This window comes from Ambystoma mexicanum, chromosome 5p, assembly GCF_040938575.1.
Source record: "Ambystoma mexicanum isolate Mex_15411 chromosome 5p, UKY_AmexF1_1, whole genome shotgun sequence".
Taxonomy (NCBI): Eukaryota; Metazoa; Chordata; class Amphibia; order Caudata; family Ambystomatidae; genus Ambystoma; species Ambystoma mexicanum.
The window spans coordinates 689,715,852-689,727,928 of record NC_090930.1 but is presented as its reverse complement, the minus strand read 5'-3'; positions in this window follow the sequence as shown (position 1 = coordinate 689,727,928).

Genomic DNA, 12,077 nt, shown 5'->3' with positions numbered 1-12,077 from the left:
GATGGGCATGCTCTTGCATGGAATCAGACTACAAATAGAACTCTCTAACCATCAACAGAACTATCTGACGAAATTCTAAAAGCTTTCTGCCGAGGGACAGATCGAGGAAGCAGTGTCAAGAGTTTCAAATTCTTCCATTTGTTATTATTTTGTCTCTATTCTTCATACTGACCAGGATACAAAATGTCTTCTGGACTGAAGCAAATCCGAGGCGTGGACTGGGAGCTGACTTACTTTGAACATGCACAGTAAAAGGACTGGCCGAAGTGTTATTTGATTTGAAATGTTATCATAGTTTAGCAAAGGAACTGTATCCCGAAATAAGAGACAATTCACCGCCCGCAAGAGGAGGGAGACTTGTCGGACACCTAAACTCTTAAACACAGAATCTGACAGACAATATTGGTTAAAGAAGTATAGTAAAGGGGAGACATTTGACGAATGATCGAGATCGGGATCCAGAGCAGCAATCTGGTCCTCCCACAGGAGGAGAGGCGCCCACATTTCTTTGGAAGTAATTGCTGCCGCCTGACCTACAGAGGCATAATGTATTTATGCATCATATTCATCATTGTTTTACTGTCATTAACAATCAGAACTGCATTTTTATTGGTGCACAAAGCATCCAATTCCAGTGCACCCACCTAATGATGCACGCCTGAAACCCAAAAAAAGCACCCAGACCTTACATAGTCGTTCCAGTCCATAGGAGATCTGATGGTGGAATGAATGAGCTTGAAATGGATGTGATTAGCAATGACACACACACACTCATGGCAACAAACAAAAGGAAAAGCCGGAGACAGGGTCAGCAAGGGATGAATGATGAAAGGTGACCCTCAACAAAAAGCATGCAAACACTGAATGCACAACCAACAGGCCTAGTGTCAATGACTACAAAACTACAATACGAAGCATGGGTGAAAGAGAGACTGCTTACTATGAAAAGTTCCACTACAAGTAAGGTGAACAGACAATCAGGAAAAGCTGAACTCCTGAAGAGACAAGAGGAATTGGAAAAGATATCAACAGAAATTACAATAATGAACACCCCTGGGACGACACTGATGGAGACAAAGACAAACTCAAAGAAGACCTCACAAGCACAACTAATAGCAGACATAGGGCCTCATCACGACTTTGGCTGTAACCCTTAAATCCGCTGGATTTAAGGGTCCGCCGAATCAGGGCTTTGGCGGATTTCGCCCCAGCTCTGAGCTGGGGGGAAATCCGCCGAAAATTCGCGCTATTAGCGCCGGCGGGAAATCCGCCGGCAGTATTAGCGCGAAGATTCCCCATTGAGCCCAATGGGGAATGGGGCATTCCCGAATGGGCTCAGTGGGGAATGGGGACTTACATTACCACCGAACTCGTGATCCGGAGCTATTAGCGCCGGGGAGTTCGGCGGTAGGGCTAATACCGCCCGCGCTAATAGCGTTACCGTTAACGCCCAAGTCGTGATGAGGCCCATAGTATTTCCATTCATAGCCAAAGGAAGGAAAAGACTAGAGGAACTGAAGAATAAATCTGTAGAGACAGTACTACCAAACATATATGTTCCAGTGAAAGGGACAAGCACAAGTTCCACAGTACAACCATATACCAGACCAATGCCAGAATGGATACAGACATTTTTAGCCCGAAAGAAAAAGACGTATGAGGACCAGGAAAGAGCTGCCAGACTCTTGTCCAAGCAAATGGCGCAGATGAGGAGGCCTGCACCATGGACCAGGACACCTGAGAATCCTCCAGCAAGAAAAAGCCATACAGATGTAGGCAGGAATGTAGTTATAGCAAACTACATGAAAACACTAAGAATCAAGAGAAGCATGCGTGGAGATGACAATGAACTAAATGAATACCTGGACAGCACAGCACATTTGGGAAATAACATTTGGCACCAGCACATGAAAGAAGTTGGAAGACGAAGTTCAGAAGGGGAATACTTTGTTTGTGCACTCCTACCATACAGCATGGGGAAGTCTAAGATCTTCATAGCTGTAGAAATTGATGTCCATACAGCACACTGTATTTCACACGTAGCCATGTGCAAAACTAGAGGCCAGGTTATGGGAAGTGATGCTTCCCTAATATGGGCAACTGAACACCTTATCCCGACGAAGATGATTATGTTCAAGAAATTAAGACAAGAAACAGAGCTCATACTAGGAACCATGTAATCCGGTACAAGAAGCCTGGAGTTAAGGGGGCAGAAATAAGATGGTAAGTGAACCCGAAACTAAATGTCCAAGGAAAAGCTCCAGAATAGCCTCGAAGTTGGAAGACCAGATGCCAAATACAGATTTGGGGAACAGTGCTTTCACAAGAAGGATGGGAGAAAGGAGTATTAATCTGTAGAGCCTGGATGGTCACTGGTTGGTACCAAGGTACCATTGACATCGTACAGAACGGATGCAAGCCATTATGGCCAAAGCTTGCAAAACCTTTGACATGGGTCAAAGACAGAGGAGGAAGCTTGCAGATAGTGCCACTGGAAAGCCCAAAATTCGGCTTCAGGAATAATGGCACAAGAAAAATGGGAGAGAATCAGAACTGTGGACGAGTTCTTGACGCTCCAGGAATGGTGCACGGAACTGCAGTAATTATCGACCATTACTGGGCATGCGGATCCAAGGCATACATCAGACTGCCGAAAAACTGGGGAGGCATATGCACATTAGTGAATGTCCACATTCCAGCACTGGTGATCCCGAAAAGTGACCGGAGTATTGACAGTTTCCCAAAAGCAGATGCTCACCTGAGGAAGAAGAGATCTGTGGAACTGCTGACTCGAATGAAGAGAGAAAATTATTTCTCTGCCAAATCAAAAGAAGCCTTTCATGCAATCCCATATGAACACATGTTTAGACTCACCTCATCAGTGTTCACAATGATTTTCATGCCAAGAATCCAAGTTGGAGTAAATACTAAATGATTGCGGATAACCAGATGGGAGTTACTGCAGACAATCAACATGCCCATAAAAGGATTCAATGCAATCAAGGAAGAGATAAGAGCCATCCGACTGATGACTCTCCAGAACAGATATGTCCTTGACATGATCACAGCTATGGATGGAGGAGTTTGTGCAAACATCGGAGAATCATGTTGCACATTTATACCTTCTCACGATGAGGAAAACAGAACCCTAACAGAAGCCATAGGTATGCTGACAAATCTGCAGAACCGCATGATCGATGAAGCTGACGAAGTTGATGTTGACAGCTGGTTTGGATCACTGTTTTCATGGGTCCCGCAGTGGATGGCAGACGCATTCAAGTTCTTGGGAGCCCTGCTAGTGATGATATTGCTAGTATTTTGCGTTATCAAGATAATAATCTCTCAGTGCCAAAAGACTGCGAAAAAAGCCATAGGGATGAAGATCATGATTGATGTCAAGCCAGGATGGAAGCCCAAAGACCTGACTGATGAAGAAGTAAGAGACTTTGTGAAGGCCAGCATTCACGCAACAGAGGGAACAAAGTTTCTCTACCCCAGGAAGCACAGAAACTATGTGGGAAGATGGGTTTATTGCAGCCCAAATGAACAATGTCAGTTGATGACTTGGAATAAAGATGAACATATAAGGACACCAGGAAGCCTGAAAGGAGTAATACAAATCTGGACTCCAAAGAGACACTTCTTCTGACCATCATGTATAGATCCAGAAGAGGAGGAAGTGATGAACCCAGGCGATGGAGTGAAGATGAATACAGAAGAACAAAGTAAGATTAATCCAAAGACGGAAGTGAAAGTTGTCGATGAATCGTCCAGAGGGGGGAGTGTAGAGGAGGTCCCAAATAAAGCCTGCACTCCATCATCCATTTTGAGGTACCAGGAACGTTCTCACCAAGATATGTGACATATGATGAGCAAATAAACCAGCAGAGAGCCGCAGTAGGTCTCTGCCCAGTGCCTATCAGAAGAACAGCACCTATTGAAGTACCAATACCAACAAAACCATGGACAGTAAGGTATCCCTTAAGTAAACCCTATCAACAAATGAAAAGAAATAAATATCGCCCAAGTACTGTCCCGGAAGAAACCAAAAAGGTCTTAATGGAAGACGAATGGTGACATCACGAGGACCCGGACAGACTCACAGATAGAAGAAATGACGACACAAGAATGACACAAAGCGACGAAACGCCATGAGTACGGATATCATGAACTTAAGATAAAAGATGATGTCTAAATGTAAGAGAATTAAGCTGTAAGCAAGGTGAAGATAGTCGACCAGTTTGCACCTGTAAATATGCTTGGAACCGCAACAAAGCTAAGAAAACAGTGCGGCTTGCTATGCTTGGTAGACGAGTAGTGCGGCAAGCTCCATTATACATTATCTACCTCAAATGAAGCACTTTATTATAAGTATATTTCTACTTTGCACAAAAATGGAATGAACCCAGGTTACTAGAGGCCACACAAGAAAAGATACATATTCTAGCTAAACGAGAAGAGATGGCTCAATCGAAACTCGGCAGATGCAACTCGTGCCAGGGAAGCCAAGGACATACCAATAGAAGCTGTGAACATTAGCTACTTTTAATTGAAACTAACAACACAATATCCTGCCCCTGAAGGATCGAGATAAGAAGGCAAAGGTAGGTGGCAGGTGAAATGAAAATCAAATACACAAATTGAGAGAAACAAGACAAATTCACACTGTGGGAATCACGTGACCAGTTGAGCAAGAAGAAGCATGGGTTCACACCTATGCTTGGCACCGGACCAAGCAGAGATATTGGAACTTTTCCAGACAGAAGATGTAGTTTCGAGGCCAACCACAGAGAACTAATTGACACATGGATATTAAAGTGATGATTGATTGTAACCATAATCGGAGGAAGGCCGGGTAACTAAGGGGCACCTCGCACCAGCCCGACCATTCTGCGTGCTGCTAAGCGAAGTGGAAAAGTATGCATGGGGTTGGTGCCAACCCAATCACAATGGACCAAATAATCTAGGGTCCTATAAGTTAGTAGAACCAATGAGACGTCGTACTTTTAGTGACATCTACAGTAGTCCTTTTTGAAGGAAGGGCTTAGATGCCCATCTGACAGTGTTTACCAAATCCCTTCACTCTGTTACCATATACAGATATAGTACCTATAGCAAAGTTACCTTTTCCTGACCAATAGAATTGCATATGAATGTTTGAGTGTTACACATCAATTATGTCAAGTTTTGAGTATAAATGTTACAACTTGTATGAAGTTTGTTTGAGTTGAAGCAAGAAGGACAATCGCATCCCTGCTGATATCGTAACTCCCTGTGTTCTGTACTTAAACATCACTAAACGGACTCCCTTTGCCAAACCATTGAGCTGTCCTTATTGATTGGTGTTGGAGTAATAAATCTGCACCCCCATCCATTTTAAGGGTGCAGCTATCTCGTATTAAAGTACTTCTGAGCAGGGGGGCGCTGTTGCGCTGGAGCAAAATGGCCGCCTGAGTGTTAGGCTCCGGTCCGTGAGAGCGTATAAACTCCTATAACTCTCCTTAGCTGCAGGCAAGTGATACCATACTGGTGTGACCGTGTTGGGAACCTCTCTGCCACGTACCTGCTGATTCCTGAACCTGGTGGGCCCCTTGGAGTGGAGCTGCGGCTGCCAAGCGAACTGGGGCTGGGGGTACCTTGCTCAGCCCGACTCGCTGCTCCGGGGACCGCAGATCTCCTTGCCACTGGATGACGTGGCATGGGCGGCCTTCGTGGGGGAGGGGAGCTGGTGCCCTTGGAACGCACGGGTCTGCGGTGGGCCCGGCGAGATCACCGTGTGCTCCCCCCGCGGTGCTCTGAAGACGTGCCCGGGGGGTCCGGAAGCCACGCCGGGGGCTGCAGCTGAGCCCTGCGGCTCCTTGAACTGCATCCGGAGACGCTGGTTTCCCCCGTTGACTGGGTCTCGCAACGTGGGTGACGGAGCCCGTGCGGCGGGCCCCGGCGCGCCATTGTCCTGGTTGCCTGCTTCCCCCTCCTGCTGCCCCCTCCTTGAGGATCACCTGAAGCAACACATGGCAAGGTAGGGTGCGCGGAGGGGCTAGAGGCGGGCTGCTCCTGCGGTGCTGTGCTGCGGACCCGGTGGCCGTGGGCTTGCCTCGCGGGCCGCCCATCATTATTTCTGCGGCACCTTTGGGCGCCATTGACCTGTTTTGGTGGCGGGGGCCGCTGCTGGGCCTGGCCGCTTGGTTGGGCCTGAATACTGCTCTCTCCTCCCCGTGGCCTCCCTGGAGCTAAAAAGGACAACTACTGCAGAATTATTCAGCCGGCCCTGCACCCGGGACTCCGGGGCCTGCTGCCCTTCCATCCTAATCACTTGGTGATGGACATTGACTCCCTGCGCCAGTGCTATGTGGCTGACCTCTGCACACCACCTCTGTATGCCTTTTCACTAAAACTGTTCGTCCTTGGCCATCCCTGGATGCCACCACTAACTCCTAATTCAACTGGGTCTCCTCTGTAGGGCCGCTGCCACTATCAACAGCATCCGTGTGGTCGAGAGTTGTAGGATCCCGGGAGACATTCGTGGATGTGCTGGGCTGTGGACTGGACTCCACCGGGTCAGCCCAGCATTCCCCGCCCCCTTTTTTTTTTATTACCTTCTGGAAGATCTGCACGGCCCCGGTGGTGTACAGGTTTAGGCCCTGATTACCGGAGCTCGTTCCACACACAACGGACCTCCGTGGTCACATTGCCTGCAATTCCTATTCTTGTTGGACCCACCCTAGAAGGTCTCCTCCGATACTGGTGCAATATGGACTGAGCCCCTCTGGGTACACCCCTCCCCTGCACGGATCCTGTGGAGGAGCGGTCCTGAAAGTGCCATCACTGCGGTATGCCCCTACAGGTGTGGGGGGACTCTGGGGGCATCACCTGGCCAGGCGTGGCTGCAAAGAATCGGCGTCCATCGAGACCTCATCAACACCCCCTTTTTTTGGCCTCCCCTGTTTAGGCAGCCATTATCCAGGGGATCCGGTGCATCCGATCACTCATAGTCTTTCTGGTCTCTGGAACGTTGTTGTCTCCGTCATCATGACCAAGGGAGCTGGTGCTGGGAAGAAGCAAAGTTCACTGGCTATGTTCGCTAAGGCACCATCCAGATCGACTGAGGAGGCTCCTGGGGAGGCGCCTACCGCCTCAATTTCTTCGATCCTCGATGACTCGCAGAAGATGCTGGACTATATGCGTGAAGTTTTCACAACACTACACACTAAATTGGACGACATGAATGGCACCATCTCGTCCATAAAAGCCCATATCGAGAAAACAGATGGCCGGGTAGCCGAAATTGAAACAAGGGTTGGAGCTGCGGTGGATGACCTGGGCTCCCTTCGCGCCGCAGTCTCCACACTTACCAGCTGGGTGTCGGCAGTTGAAAAGAAAAATGATGATCTCAAATCTGTTTCTAGATGGAATAATCTACGTATTGTCGGTATACCCGAGGACGTGATCAAAGAACCTATGGAGGACTACGTGGAACGCATTCTCTTAACTCCTGGTCACACCGAAACTCTCTTCACAATTCGCAGTTGAAAGGGCACATCGCTCCCTTACCGCAAAGCCCAGGCCGGGTGCACCCCCATGACCCATTATAGCCAGGATCTTAAATTTCTGGGACTGTGATGCCCTTCTGCGAGCGGCCAGGATTAAGCGGGAGCTGCTTCTTGGGGCGACAAGGATCCATCTCTACCCTGATTTCTCTGTTGCACTGCAGCAGGAGCGCAAAACCTTTTTGGCTGTAAAAAAGAGACTCAGAGATCTAGGAGTCAAATACTCCATGCTCTTTCCCGCAAAGTTAAGGATCGAACATTCCAACCAAACATTCTTCTTTACTATTCCGGAAGAGGCATCGAAATTTATCGACGAACACTTTCCTGGCTGAATCCTCAGCACTGTGATAATGTCCACGTTGTCTTATTGGATTAATCGTTCCTATACCATTAATAGGTCCGTCACCCGCAGTGCTTTCGGTGACGGCCACACTTCATAGGAAATGCATTGATTGTTGGTTCTGTTTGCATGGTGCTCCATGGATCCTCCATGATGTGGTCCTCACCCGCCACATTGGTGCAAATGTGCCCCTGATCGCCACACTGAATTATTGTGTTCAGAGGCATTCGTCTCCCTAACGAGTCCCCATCTTGGGTAACTATTCTATAATCACTTCTAGACTCCCGATGGTTGGCCCTGGGTCCCTGATCCGCCCTCCGCCATTCCGGGTGTACATTATGCTCCCCAGATGGTGCACCGGGGCCCATGGCTGCATTCCACTGGCCTCACTTGCCCTCCTCCTCTCTGGTCATGGCCCCTCTACACATTGTGCCTACCTCGAACACTCTGGTTAATACTATCTTATTTCATAATCTCCTCACGCTCTCCCCAGCCCGGTGCGCCATTGCGTGGCTAGTTAACAGAACCCCAGGCGTTGATGCCTAGAAGTTCTTGGTTGACATGGTTTGGTTTGGGTTTTGTCCCTCTGATTAGGGGAGGGATGTGGGTGGGGGGAGGGGACGTTATGGTTAATAAAGTCTTGACACCCACCGGAAGCGCTGCATGCACCATAGCAGTACATCTTGAGCACATAGATGGGGGGACACATGCTACCGGATCGACCAGCTCCTTGTTGCTGGTGGCCCCTTTGCAGGAATACAATCAGTACCCTCACGAGAATGGCTAATACTGACCTGACCTTCATGAGCTGGAACATCCGGGGGTTGGGCAATCACAGAAAGATGCGGCAGATACAGTTACACGCTGAACGCCATGGGGTTAAAATCCTATGCCTACAAGAAACCCATGCTCGCTCAGAGCAATGTGAACGGTTTGCTAAGCAATGTGGGCCCCAGAGGTACTATACCAACTATTCTACTCAAAGCCGTGGTACTCTTACTTTAATACACAAGAGCCTGAAATTCACATGTCACCACTCGCACATAGACCCTCTGGGCAGGTATGTATTGATCGTTGGCAAACTGCAGCACCAGGAGGTAGCCATCCTGAATGTATATGGCCCCAATGTCAACGATCCCGACTTCTACCTACACCTAGCCTCTCTCCCTGGTAGCTACCCCCTGGTCCCGATATTATGGGGAGGTGATTTTAATACGATACTGGATGTCACCCTAGATAGATCGGGCTCTAGGCCTCGCCAACTATCCAAAGCAGCCTATACTATCCTTACAACCCTTCCCCGTCTGGCACTTGTAGATGCATGGCGCCTAATGAACCCTGATTTGCCCACATTCTTCTTTTATTCCTCGGTTCACGATTCTCATTCTAGAATAGACAGATGGCACAGATGGCTCAGAACGGACACACTGGTTAGATGCCTGTCTCACCTGGCTATCCTCCCTAGGACGCTATCGGACCACTCACCGGTACTCATTTCCTTAAACTGGGGTCCAGATGCCGACAAACCCAGGCAGTGAAGGTCACAACCAAACTCGAATCCTCCATTGAGGAATTCTTTGAGATCAACACAAACTCTGTATCAACGCAAGCTGTCCTCTGGGAACCTTCAAAGCATACGCGAGAGGGATCACCATCTCCAAAGGTTGCGGCATCCTGAAGGGAATCCGTGCTGACATTGCCGCTAGCGAATCGGCCCTAGCTATCCTCGAGTCCCAATATGCTCAAGACCACTCCCCAACCACCCTGGTGGCGCTGGGTTCGGAGCTGGACAGGTTCCGTGACCTCGCCCAGCGAGAGGTTAAATTCCTGGACTCCCCTCAGTCAGTAAGGAAATACGGGGAAGGAGAGCGTCCTGGTCAAATGCTAGCCAGACTGCTGCGCCGTGAATTTGGAGCTCCCAATATCCCGGCAATAATGAGGCCTGACGGCTCGCTTGCCACTTCCCCACAGGATATCAACTCTCAGTTTTGGTCATTGTACACCTCCCTGTACTCTAAAGCCGATGGTCCCCAGGTTCCGGAAATTGATTCCTACTTAGAGAATCTTCCCCTGTCAGTCCTGTCCGTTGACGTCAGCATCTTCCTGGAGAGGCCTTTCACCTCCGAGGAACTTATCGAGGCCATTGAGTCGCTGGCATCAGGGAAGGCCCCCGGCCCGGACTGGCTCCCCATGGATTTCTATAAACGATATAAGTCTCTCCTGGTTCCACACCTATTAGCCCTATGGGAGGAATCGTGCGATAGGGGTATACTTCCCCCATCTCTTTGGGAGGCGCTGATAACAGTGCTTCTCAAACCGGGTAAGCCCCCTACTCAGTGCGGCTCATACCGACCACTATCGTTGATTAACAGCGATGTTAAAATATACGCTAAACTGCAGGCCAACCGCTTAGCCCCATACATGCCCCACATCATCCACCCTGACCAGGCGGGATTTGTCCCGGGTAGGTCTACATCCTTGAATTTAAGAAGGCTCTTCAATGTGATCAGCAGAATCAGCCCGACCACACAGGCGGTTGCAGCCACCCTGGATATGCAGAAGGCATTTGACTCGGTCTCGTGGAAATACCTATGGCGAGTTCTCGAGAAATGCAAGTTCGGCCCTAATTTCCGAACCTGGGTAAAGCTGCTTTACACTGCCCCATCGGCCAGAGTTCATACTGAGGACAGGTGCTCTACTCCCTTCCAGATATCCAGAGACACACGACAGGGATGCCCCTTCTCCCCGCTCATTTTCGCTATAGCCATGGAACCCTTTGCTGACATGGTTCGCCAAGCGCATTCACATAGGAGATTGCGCAATGTTGGACAATCCGATGTAGTTTCCCTTTAAGCGGGTGACGCCCTTCTGTACATCCGGTCCCCTGACACCAACCTCGCACCTATACTAGCGGACGTGGCCCGTTTTGGGGACATATCTGGCTTAAAAATAAACTGTTCCAAGTCTGCCTTATTTCCACTTACCGACTCCATACATCCCCCCTCGGACTTATATGGATTCAACTGGTCTCTGTCCAGCATCACCTACCTGGGGGTGGTAGTCTCCCGTCACACGGCAAAGCTACGAGAGGACAATTACCAGACTTACCTAACTGACCTCGCTACAAAGGCCTCCAGCTGGTCCAAACTCCCCATATCACTAGCAGGCAGAATTGGAATACTTAAGATGGTGGTATTGCCTCAACTCCTTTACCGATTCACCAATCTGCCTGTGTGGTCTGTGGATGCGTTCTTTAAAACACTACGCCATATGAGCAACACCTTCCTTTGGCATTCGGGGGCAGTCTGCCTTAAACTGTCCACACTGACCGCCCCCAAGGAATTGGGTGGGTTCGGCGCCCCAGATTTCACCAGATACTGGGTGGTAGCCCAATCACAGTTTGCCTCACATTGGTTTAATACCATTGATTCCCCCCCCACACGTTTGGCTGGAGAAACTAACGGTCTGTGACCGTGTGATTGGCTCCCTGATCCTTAAACCAACACCCCCGGACTCAGATTCCGCATACCCTGTAGCTAGCACATCCTTAGCATTGACTAAACTCTGGGCAATGGTAGGCACACTTCACCCATTCCACGGAGACTTGCCATTATGGAACTTCTTCCCCGATGTCCCACATATTCCACAATCAGTGGTATCTCCCTGGGCGGAAGCTAGCTTCCTGATGCTCCAGGATGCCTACGGACAGGGGAACTTTATTGAGTGGCCTGATCTCTCTCTATCCCTCAAACGCCGGCCCTCAGTGTGGCTACAATACCCTTCACTCAGGCAGAATCTCAAATCCAAATTCCCTGATTTCCCCATCTTACCCCTCGACGAGCCGATAGTAGCGGAGCTCTGTTCCTTCCTCTCCTTCAGGGGTAAGGTGTTGAGACTTTACTCTTTATTGCAGAATAGGGCAGCCCCCACCTTTACTAGGCTGAGGCACGCGTGGGAGGAGGATCTCGGAGTCGAGCTTACTGACGACAGATGGTCCCGAATGTGTGCCCGCACCCACGATGTGTCTTATAACACTAAATTTAAATTAATACAATTCAAGGTGCTACACAGATACCACCATACACCAATGAGGCTAAATCGCATGTTCTGCAGTGTTCCTCCCAGTTGCCCCAGGTGTGGCACGGATCAAGCTTCCTACATCCATATGTTATTGTACTGCCTCCATCTGA